The sequence below is a fragment of the Lotus japonicus genome, chromosome 2 (assembly GCF_012489685.1).
Source record: "Lotus japonicus ecotype B-129 chromosome 2, LjGifu_v1.2".
Lineage (NCBI taxonomy): Eukaryota > Viridiplantae > Streptophyta > Magnoliopsida > Fabales > Fabaceae > Lotus > Lotus japonicus.
In genome coordinates this window covers 66,158,565-66,169,626 of record NC_080042.1, presented here as the reverse complement: position 1 = coordinate 66,169,626, position 11,062 = coordinate 66,158,565, and positions in this window count along the sequence as shown.

Here is an 11,062-nt window from a genome sequence, read left to right as displayed (position 1 = left end):
AGGCAATGATGAGTGCTTCTCTGAGAGCTGATGCTTCCGCCATTAACGGGGAGGGGCAGCAGAGGGCAGACGCCGCTCCAGTCATGATGAGTCCAGAATGGTTGCGAGCTAAAGAGGCTATGGAGCACTTGTCAATTCCCGGGTTCCATGCAGCATCTGTGTTGACTTTGATAACACCCCCACCAGGAGCTTTCCAAGAGGTTTGATTACGACTCCTGCGTGCCTGTCCCTCTCCGTGTCTTGGGGCCTCTCCATTGATCCTTGTCTCCTCTGCTATACAGTCTTGTAGTGCTGATTGTGCTTGCTTAATAACCTGTGTTGGGTTAGGTGTCTCTATATTGAAGGTTGCCCTGTTCCTGTCTTTCCAAATGTTCCAAAGCATACAGAAGAGAAGGGAAGTCTCGTTTCCTTGACTCCCTGAAGTCTGGATCTTACTGATTGTGTGGGTTAGCCACCGATCAAAGCTGGTAATGGTATGGTTGATAGATAATTGAAGGGGAGAGCCAAACCACACTGCACGTGTCCAGGGGCAGAGGAGGAGAGTATGCTCAACAGTCTCTTCCTCATTAAGACAAAGTGGGCAGAGACTAGTTGTAGAGATTCTGCGTTTGTAGAGGTTGTGCTTCACCGCCAGGGCGTTGTGGCATGCTTTCCACAGGAAATGCTTAATTTTTTGTGGCACTTGGCTGCTCCAAATTGTGGTCCAGAGGGCGCTTGGGATGCCCTGAGAAGGGCCCGCATTTAAGTTGAATCCAGCAGAGGCATGTTTTGAGGTGAGGTACCCTGATCTAACACTGTAATTTCCTGAGGGGTGGTGAGGCCACACAAAGCGATCCATTGTTTCAATGATACCTCTTGGGGTTTGTAGGATCATTTTTGCCTGAGAGTTTGGTACCAAGCTCCTTATCTTTGGCTCATCCCAAGCATTACTGGAAGTGTCAATGATATCCTTCACCGTCAGATTCTGGCCAGTGCTCCATTGTTTTAAGGACTCCCCATTCCATAGCCAATTATCATTCCATACATTGACGCTATGGCCATTAGCAATGGCCCATCTACCATGTACATTGAGAAAGTCTCTTCCCTCCAGCAAACTATTCCACATCCATGATGAGTTGCGTGGCTTAGGAGCATTTAGGAAGCTATCATGGGGGAAGTAGATTGCTTTTAAGATTCTAACCCACAAAGCCCCCGGATTACACTGAATTCACCAGGCTTGGTTAGCAAGGTGTGCCAAGTTTTGGTGCTGAAAGTCCCTAAAACCGATGCCTCCATCCAGCTTCCTCATGGTGAGAAGTCCCATCTCTTCCAGTGAACACCTCTTTGGTTGTGTTGCCCGCACCACCAGAAATTTGCCACCATTGAATTGAGTAGTTTGCAGAAGCCCTTGGGGAATTTGAGGACAGCCATAGCATACGTGGGTATGGCTTGGATGACGGCCTTGATAAGGATCTCCTTCCTCGCTTGATTGAGCAAAACCTCCTTCCAACCAGCCATCTTCCCCATAATTTTCTCCTTGAGCCAGTTCAGAGATTGTGTTTTATTCCTTCCCCAGATTGCAGGTAAGCCAAGGTATACCCCCGGTGAGTCCCACATTTGTATGTTCAGGATGTTGGCTAGTTGGGTTTTGGTGCTCACATCAAGGGATTTGTTGCACACCATACCTGACTTTTGTGAGTTAATGCGTTGCCCAGATGCTAAGGAGTAGGAGTTGAGGAGATGAACAAGTTGGCAAGCTTCAGTAGGGCAAGCTTTTGTGAAGAGGAGTGAGTCATCCGCAAAGAAGAGGTGTATGAGGTGAGGTGATGTTGGGGCTAGCTTGATTCCACTAATGAGACCAGAATCCTGAGCTTGTCGGATCATATGGGACAGCACATCTGCACATAAAACAAACAAATAAGGTGAGAGTGGGTCTCCTTGACGGAGACCCCTTTGTGGGGTGATCTTAGGGGACATGAACCCATTAATCTTGAGCTTGTAGGTGACCCCCTTCACGAGTTGCATAACCAGCATGATCCAGGATTTGTCAAAACCGAAGGCTGTGAGTGTTTTCTCTAGGAAGTCCCACTCAATCCTCTCATAAGCTTTACTCATATCGAGTTTGAGAGCAATATGTTCCTTACTCTCTCTCCCTTTCTTCAAGATGTTGTGGAAAGCTTCTTGGGCAATCATGATGTTATCTTGAATCATTCTCCCTCCAACAAAAGCACTTTGGTTAGGGGTAATGATTTGATTGAGCCCCCCTTTCAATCTTGTGACCATAATCCTCGATATAACCTTGTAGGTGAAGTTGCAACAACTAATGGGCCGGTAGTGTGTTGTCGCTTCCGGATTGGTGGTCTTGGGAATAAGGGTGACAACGGTTTCATTCACTTCAGGAGGGAGGAAACCGGTGGCAAAAAATGTCCTGATTGCTTGACAAAAAGTATCCTTTAGTGTTGCCCAGTGGCTTTTGTAGAAGAGGCCATTGAGACCATCTGGCCCCAGCGCTTTGAGACTGCCAAGACAATCAATAGCTTGCTTTACCTCCTCATCTGTTACCTCTCTACAAAGATCCTCATTCAGTGTTGGAGGCACAACCACATTGATATGCTTAATGCAATCATCAGCTCCTTGAGAGGTGACACTCGTGTAGATATCCTTGTAGTGTTGGACAAAAGTATTCATGACTCTTTGTTGTCCTTCCACCCAAGTCCCATTGTCATCACGTAACCTTTCCAGCCTGTTCATATCTCTTCTCTGGATTGTCGTAGCATGGAAAAATTTGGTGTTGCGGTCTCCCCACTTGGCCCATTTAATTTTAGACCGCATGCCCTAGTACATCTCCTCTTGTTTCCAGAGTTGGCTTATCCTTTCCTTGAGGGTGGTGACACGGTTCCAGTCAACCTTTGCCCGTGGCTTATTCTGAAGCACAATAAGTTCCTGTTTGAGCTTTGCCAGCTCCTTGTCCGCAGCTGTGAAAGTCCTGCTTTGCCATGAGACCAGGTGTCTCTTGCAGGCTTTGTTCCGTGCTAAGTAATCATCCCAGCCATCCATAGGAGCCACAACATCGTTCCAACCCTTACTCACCACATCCTTGCACTCCTTGTGCTCGTCCCAGAAGGCTTCGTATCTGAAGGGGCGTCCACTATGGCGTCGAGGTTTAGGATCTAGAAATATCATAGCATGGTCCGAGCTAATAGCTGGGAGAACATGGGCAGTAGCGTGGGGGTACTTACTCCTCCAGGCCCAATTGACTAGCACCCTGTCAATTTTCTCCCGAGTGACAAAGCCCTGACGAGGATTGCTAAACCAAGTGAATTTGGCCCCTTTTAAATTCATGTCCATGAGCTCAGTGGCATTAAGAAAGTTCCTGAAGATTGTAATTCTTCTATCTGACTGTGGTCTCAAGCCTTCCTTCTCGTGTTGGTATAAGATTTCGTTAAAATCTCCAACACAGCACCAAGGGTTAGAGCGTCTCAAGTGTAGGGCAGTGATTCTGTTCCATAGGTTCTCCCTTCTCCTAGGGTTTGGGTCTCCATATGTGAAGGTGCATTGCCACCCAATGATGTCCAGCTTTGGTGTGATGATGGTGTGCAAGAAATTCTAGGACTCTTCAATGATCTCAATCTCCACTTCATGATTCCAAAGGAGGCAAAGGCCACCTGAGAGTCCTACAGGGTCCACTGAGTAGTTGTGCTTAAACCCTAACTTGCGACTGAAGAATTCTACTTTATTCCTTTTTGCCCTAGTTTCCATCAGAAATACCACCGACGGTCTTTGTTTTTTGAATGTGTCTTTTAGCTCGCTCATTGTCGTGGCAGCCGCCAAACCACGACAATTCCAACTTAGTATTTTCATGGCTCCGTATGGGGCATGTTAAGGCCCGCCTCTTCGGCCGTGAAATCAAGGGTTCCAGGGAATCTGGATGAGTGTGGGAACATTTGGTGTAGGTTTCTTGCTGTGTCCAGGGCATCCTGGTATTCTCTCCTCTTCTTTCGTGTGGTGAAGGAGCTTGTAGAGGACGAAGGATAGACATGCTGGAGTCCTCTCTTGAGATTGAGCCCTTCCTGTAGTTCTATGGCCAACTGTTCTCCTTCTTGGACATGAGTGTTGGTGACGCTGTTTTCTTCAGGTTGGTCCTCAGGAAATTCTACTGTATAAGATGTTGCGGTTGGGTTACTCTTGTTGGAGTAGGCTTGACCAGAATGGAGTGGCCCATTCCTTGAGTCTTGACCGGTGTTATAACTTTCATTCCTGTTAATGATCATGCGGCACCTCCTTACGTCTTCAGCTGTGATGTTGGCCCCAAAGTGGCTGGACCCATAGAAGGTTGGGCTAAGGTAGTCCAAGATGATGGTGGGCTTGGATAGCCCAATATCCTCCGGGGCAATAGCTAAAGAGTCCAAGTGCATGGGGCCCAAGCTGGCCCTAGTCTTTAAGTGACGTAGATCAACTCTAGTTGGTGCAGAAGGGTCTTGGAGGCGTGTACCATTAGGGTGACACTGAGGGGACCTTTCAAAATGGCTAGCACATTCATTGTTCTCCTCAAGTCGTACCCTAGGTTCCTGCTGTGATTGATTGGTGACTTGGTGGTTATTCCCAGGAAGCAGAGGCTGAAAGTACTCTGGGAGTTGATTTGTCTGTGTGAGGGGAGCTAGGAGAGTAGGGTCAATCCTCGGACTTTGTTGGGAAGTACGCTCCTCATTAATGACAGGGGACCCATTTGTACTGTCCTCGTGAGGTGGGTCCACTCCCCTGGAACCAAACTTTCCCGTTTGTTGTCCGGCGACAATGGAGGCCACTGGTCTGGCCGGAGGGGTGCACAACTTGGGGCCAAACATGGGTTTAGATTTGTCAAAAAGCGCCACAGCTCTCTCCCTGCGACATTTCCTGAGATCATGTCCCACTAATCCACAGTTATAGCAGTAATCCTGGAGCTTCTCATAGCGGATGTGCACCCAGCTTTTCGGGAGGTTCTTCCTTGGTATCCACACACCTGCAAGTAGAGGAGCTTTGGTGTTTACCATCACTTTCACTCGGAGGAAAGTGCGTAGGAGTTGGCCATTAGCATAGGGGTTCTCGACCTCAATCACTGATCCTGCCTTGGCTGCAATCTTGGCAGCGTTGTTGCTACTCATAGCTTCTAGTTGCACCCCATGAATTTGGATCCAAAAGGGCACCAAGTCAAAGCAAACTTCGTTGATGGAGACTTCTGGATTCCAGAGTTGCAGGCTCAGGAGCTGGCCCAGTACCAGCCAAGGGGATCCGGAGAGAGCCTTCATGGCCTCTTCTTTGCCAGGGAACTGGAAGAGGAAAAGATTGGGGCCCAGATCTGTTGTCAATTCATTGCCTATCAAAAAAAAAAAAAATAGCCCCAGGGGTTTGCCCCAGGCTTTCTCCAGCATGTCCTTTACCACACTTTTGTTAATGGATTTATCAGTAAGGAGCTTTCCCACGAGGGACGATTCGCCCAGAGAGGTTGGGCAGCCATCACTCAGGTCAAGCTCAACCGTCGTGTCTTCAAGGTTCTGTGATCTTTGGTGGCTCATGCTGCATGAGAGGGTGGGGGTAAGGTGAGGCACGGTTGGGGGTTGGTAGGGTGTAAAGTTTGGAAAGTTGGCTTGTGTGTGCAAGTGTGAAGGGCCAGGGTAAGGTGTTTTGGTGGTCTGTGGGGGTAGTGTTTCTGAGCGTGAGTTTGTAAGCTAGCGATAAATATGGAGATAGGTGGGTGGGATTTTGGATTGAGTAAGGGTTTATGTATGTGAGTTGGCAGTGTGTGAATGAAGGTGGGATTATGTTAGGGCTATAATGACAGAGTGTGAGTGGGGGAAGCATTAGGTTAGACCTACTATGATAAGTGTGGAGAGAGGGTGACAAAACGAGAGCGATGGGTAGGTGATTTCAGAGGGAAAAGGTAGTAAAGGCTTCAACCAACTCAAGTTAGTGAAGTAAATTCAATCATCCACCATGGCAGGGGAGTGAAGAAGCTCTTACCAGGAAGAGAGAAAAGCTCCTACCCCGAGGAGAAAAGAATCTACTACAACTACTTCGTCTTAAAAAAATACACATGGGTAAGTACCAACTGCTTCAGTTTTTTAAAGCCCAATAACAACATCGATGAAGTTAGTACCTACATTTTTTTGGCCGTCTGTAATTAAAAATTATAGACGGTTTTTTTTACTTTAGTAGCCAGCTTTTTCTTGCATTGAAATATTTCAATATTAGTAAAATAATTAAAAAAATATTTTCTTTTTATTTAGAAATTTTAATATATATTATACATTTTTTTTAAAAGATACATATTTTTCTTATTTCTATAATTATTTTCATAATTTATATTATTTTATAATATAAATTTTCTATTCATTACGTACATATTGAAAATTAGGTAGTTTATTCATATAATTTGTATGTTTTAATGATAAAATTATTTTCGCGCGAGAAAACATTAAGTTACTTACCAATTCTCATGACTATAAATAAGACATGTAATTCATATGACTATCACATATTATGTGTGTTATTTTGTTATATATAGTTATTATCTAATTTAAAGAGTGTGTTATGTTTCAATGTTATTTTATGTCAATTTTTTTAAAGTATTAATAAAAAATAGCTTCAACTAAAATATAGCAAAAGTATTCATTCTTAAACTTCTTTAAATCAATTTTTTTTTTGTTATTTTAGGTAATATTTGAATATTTTCATTATGATAACTATAATATTACATTAACATCTTTTAAGATGAGATGAATGTAAATTTTGAATAAGAATAAGACGTGTACTTTATTTTACAATAGACTGCGTACCATTACTAGTACTGGTACCAAAATACCAAAAACTGGGGCGTGATTTTATATCTATCTCTAAATTATATAGTTTGATGACATATAAGTTGGAAAAGTGATTTCTCACACCATTTTTTAAAGTAATTTTTTAACTTTCACACCATAATATACTGTAGACACAACTTAACCCAAATTAATGACTCTCTATAAATAGATACTATTATATTATTTTCAATTCAATTTCTAACTCTTGCCTTATTTTTTATTTTATTTTTACCTTTTAAATTTAAATTTTGTTTCTTGCATTATTATTAAATAATTTCTTATCACTGTGATATTGTTTTTAAGCAAAGCCTTAATTTTTGTATTTTAATTCAAATCATTGTGAGTTAAATGGTTTTTTTCAACAAAAAGATAATTATATCAAATTAAAACTACCATACTATATTGGTTTATATGTAAGAGGAAAATTTGTTTATTGTTTTAGTCCATGAGTTAAAAAATTTACTTAAACTTTTTTTTGATACATCGGAAAAGTGCAAAAATTACAAAAACAAAATTAAGAGGCTCCTAAGGAATCTTGAAGCAACATCACTTGAAGCTCTTGAGAAGGACTTGCCAACAGCTGAAGCTTTATAGCTCTTTCACTGTAACCTTGCTTTGCCAACTAATCAGCAATGGAGTTAACTTCCCAGGATCCAACAAAGCTCCACTTTCCATCCCCGGTCTAGAAAGTTAAACTTGGATTCTTTATATTTTTTAATTGTATATTACCTTAAATAAAAAATATTTCAAATTTTTCTGAATTTGAAACAATATTCTTATCAAAATAATGCTCGACTTAAAAGTTTTCTTAACCGGCAAACTAAAAACTGCGCTCTGTAAATTAGATGGCAGTCATGCCCCATCTTTATTGACAAATATGATGATTAGTGGCATAAGATGTATGAGTTCGAGTCATAAGTTTTTTATTTTGTATTTTATTACCTAGAATATTTATATTTTACATTTAAAAAATGGAATTGTGTCAAAAATAGTTTATAATGACATTTAAATTATAAAAATTAATCTATTTAGTTTAAACGTATTTGGAGTTCACCATCTTTATGTTTTGTTTTAGTTTGTGTTGACGGGCCTTAGCACGGTATTCTTTCTCGCTTAGGGTAGGCATTAGAGATATATCTTAATTATTTCAAATTTGAACAGAACATAAGTTTTTTTTTAGAGCAAAAGGAAATTCATATTTATATATAAAAAATCAGAGTGAGAGAACAGAGCTCAAAAGATACTAGGGGACAAGATGATTAGTAAAACAAAAAGCTAATCATGGCTCAACGGTAAACAATCCCCGAAATAAAAAATAAAAAAAAAACTCAAAAGACCTCAATCAGTAGCATAACATACCAAAAACCTCAAAAAGTCAGAAAACCCCAAGGAAAGCTAGCACTAAATACAAGTCAACCAATCAACTCTCCACAAACTTACGATCCTTAATAAAATCAGCAAAGTCTTGAAGGGTCACCTCGTCAGAGCAATCAAAAGATAGCAAACACTTCATATTTAAAGAGAAGAAGTGTTGATAAAACCCTTGTTTGTAAACTGAAAAAGACACTCTATGGTCTTAAACAAGCTTCTAAAGCAAGTGCGATCCTTCTTTACTTACATATCACTCATCATATTCTCACATATTGATTTACGTTGATGACATAATTGTTACTGGTGATTCTCTTTCTCTTTATGAGTTCTTAGGATAAGATAACTTTTTCTTTCTCTCATTCAAATTACTTTATTACTTTGAGTTTTGTTTTATTGCTTTATGAAAATAAAAAGTATAAATAATGTGGTATTACGGGACCAGAAGAATAATGCTAAGAACTAAAAACTTGTGATTGGAGTTAAATCTGCAAAAGTTGCTTGAGAGTTGCTTATGCACATGTGACACTCATATAAAAGAACTAGCATTGGAGATGCTCCTAGTCGTTAAAATTGTGAATAATTTAATCATGTCTTAGCATGGATCCATAAGTTGGGGCAACATCTATCTATCTATCTATACTATATATAAAGGGAAAGTTTTGCAACTTTGAGGGTAAATTTGTACTTCAATGATTTATTACACATGTATGAATAATTTTCCATGGACATATATGTAAATTTGTGAGTAATTAATTATGAAATCAATCTTGACCATTGATTACTTTTAATCCTAGTCATTGATTTCTTTCTTGCTGAATCAATTTGTGATGCCTTTTCTCATTCCATATTTTTATTGTTTCATTGTTTTCCCTATTTACTCTCTTTTGTGAGACTTTTCTCATTCTAGATTTTTGCAGTTTCATTTTTCCCCTATTTAATCTCTTTCTCATTAGGTTAATTTCTATACTCTCTTCCCCTAGGTTTTCTATGCCATGTTTTCTTTGTTGCTCGACCTCCTCCCCTGCTACAAAAGTGTTGTTGCGGTCATCATCTCATGTTCTCCTTTCTCTCATCTTCTAAAGTTTTAATTTTTTTTTCCTACGTCCTCTACTTCTCTTGGTGTGACTATTTTTATGGTATTTTCTAGAAGGAAACTTCTATAACCATTTTAACTGATTTCATATTTTCATAAGGTAAGAAGTTGGGAAGTGGGAATGACTTAGTCATGCTTATCATATGCTTGGGAATCTCAGATTTTGCCACAGAGCAATGTAGTATGCTTGGGAATGTTACTCTTCTTTGGATGCCATCAAATCTCATGTTGGTCTCCTGAATTTGGAGTTTTCTTTCTTACTCTACAATAATTTTATTTGAAGAAATTTTAGCAGCTTCATGGGTACAAAGGTAAATGAGTAATTCATTGCACTACACTATAATTTTATGTATGGGTATTTTAGTATCACATTATTTGCCAAAGATTAAATCTTGGCCGTTCATAAATTTGTTGCAATGCTTGAGAATTTTTACTCATCTTTCTTACACTGTTTTGGTCTTCTCAGTTTCTCATTTCGCAACGGTTCAGGTTTGCTGCTCCTCTTTCTTCCATCGTTTCATTCTACTCGGTTTCTGATTTGATCTTCTCGGTTTATTTTCTGCTAACTGTCCAGGTAACTATTTCAATTCTTATTGATTCTTCGGTTTTTTCATTTTTTGCCTGGACAAGATCTGATCTTGAAAAGGTACACAATTTTAGTCTTCTTTCTTCTTTGTTTGCGGTGTGATTCATTATGGGCTCTGAATTTCAGTGTTTTCTGTCAGGGTTCGTTTCCTATGTTTCATTTTTCTTCCTCTTCGTCTCTTTTCTCTCCTCTCTGTCTATTTATGCCTCTATTCTTCCTCTCTTACATTTGATTTCAGGTTGAATCATAGAACCTATGGAAATTGTTTGCAAATCAAAGGAAAATGCTTCACTTTATTTTTTAATTATTATTGTTTGTTTCTTTGCATCGTGCAACGTCTTCAAGTGATAACATGTTAATTCTATTACCTTTTTTTATTTTTATTTTATTTTCTAAAGTTCTCAAATAAGTACATGAAGACAGTGATGATGTGAAAGTAATTCAAGCTTTCGTTACTAATTTTCCCCCTTCTCTACATATGCATTCTAGAATTTTCTTATTATTGGTTGAATATTTTAGCAGAAAATTGAAGGAATTTCAAATCTCTAGATTCAATCTTGCTTGAAAGTAAACCAAGGGAAAGATAAACATAACATAAAACTAAAATGTAACTCATGGAAACTCAAAAACTTACACAATGAATCTTAATAAAGAGCATTATCAATAGGCTTTGTTTTACCTTAAGGTTTTTTGGTTGAGTCTTGGCATACACTCTTCCATTAGTGTTTTTTTATGCATTCCTCATTTGATTAGTTGATGGGTTATGAATAATAATATTTCTTATTTGGTTACTTGCCAATAACTATTAAAAACAATTGTTTATTGTCATTTTTATTTCCTGCTTTTAATATTGGTTAAACTGTCTTTAAGAGTTAGTTACAAATTCTAATGTTGTTGCACTTTATTAGGGGTCGTTAATTTCTTATTGTTAGTTTAGTTTCCTGCTTTAAATCTTGGTTAAAGTGTCTTTAAGAGTATGTTACAAAGTCTAATGTTATTACTCTTTATTAGGAGTTATTGAGTAGACTTTTGGGTTTTCGGGAGGTACATTTCAGCTCTATAATATAGCACATTCGGTAAGAGGTAATGATTACGCAATGAGTCTCCGCATTTCATTCATAGGTTGGCACGTTATTGAGTTGTTTCCATTTCATACAACTTCTCCCATGATGCAACATATTTGTAGTGGGTTTTGAA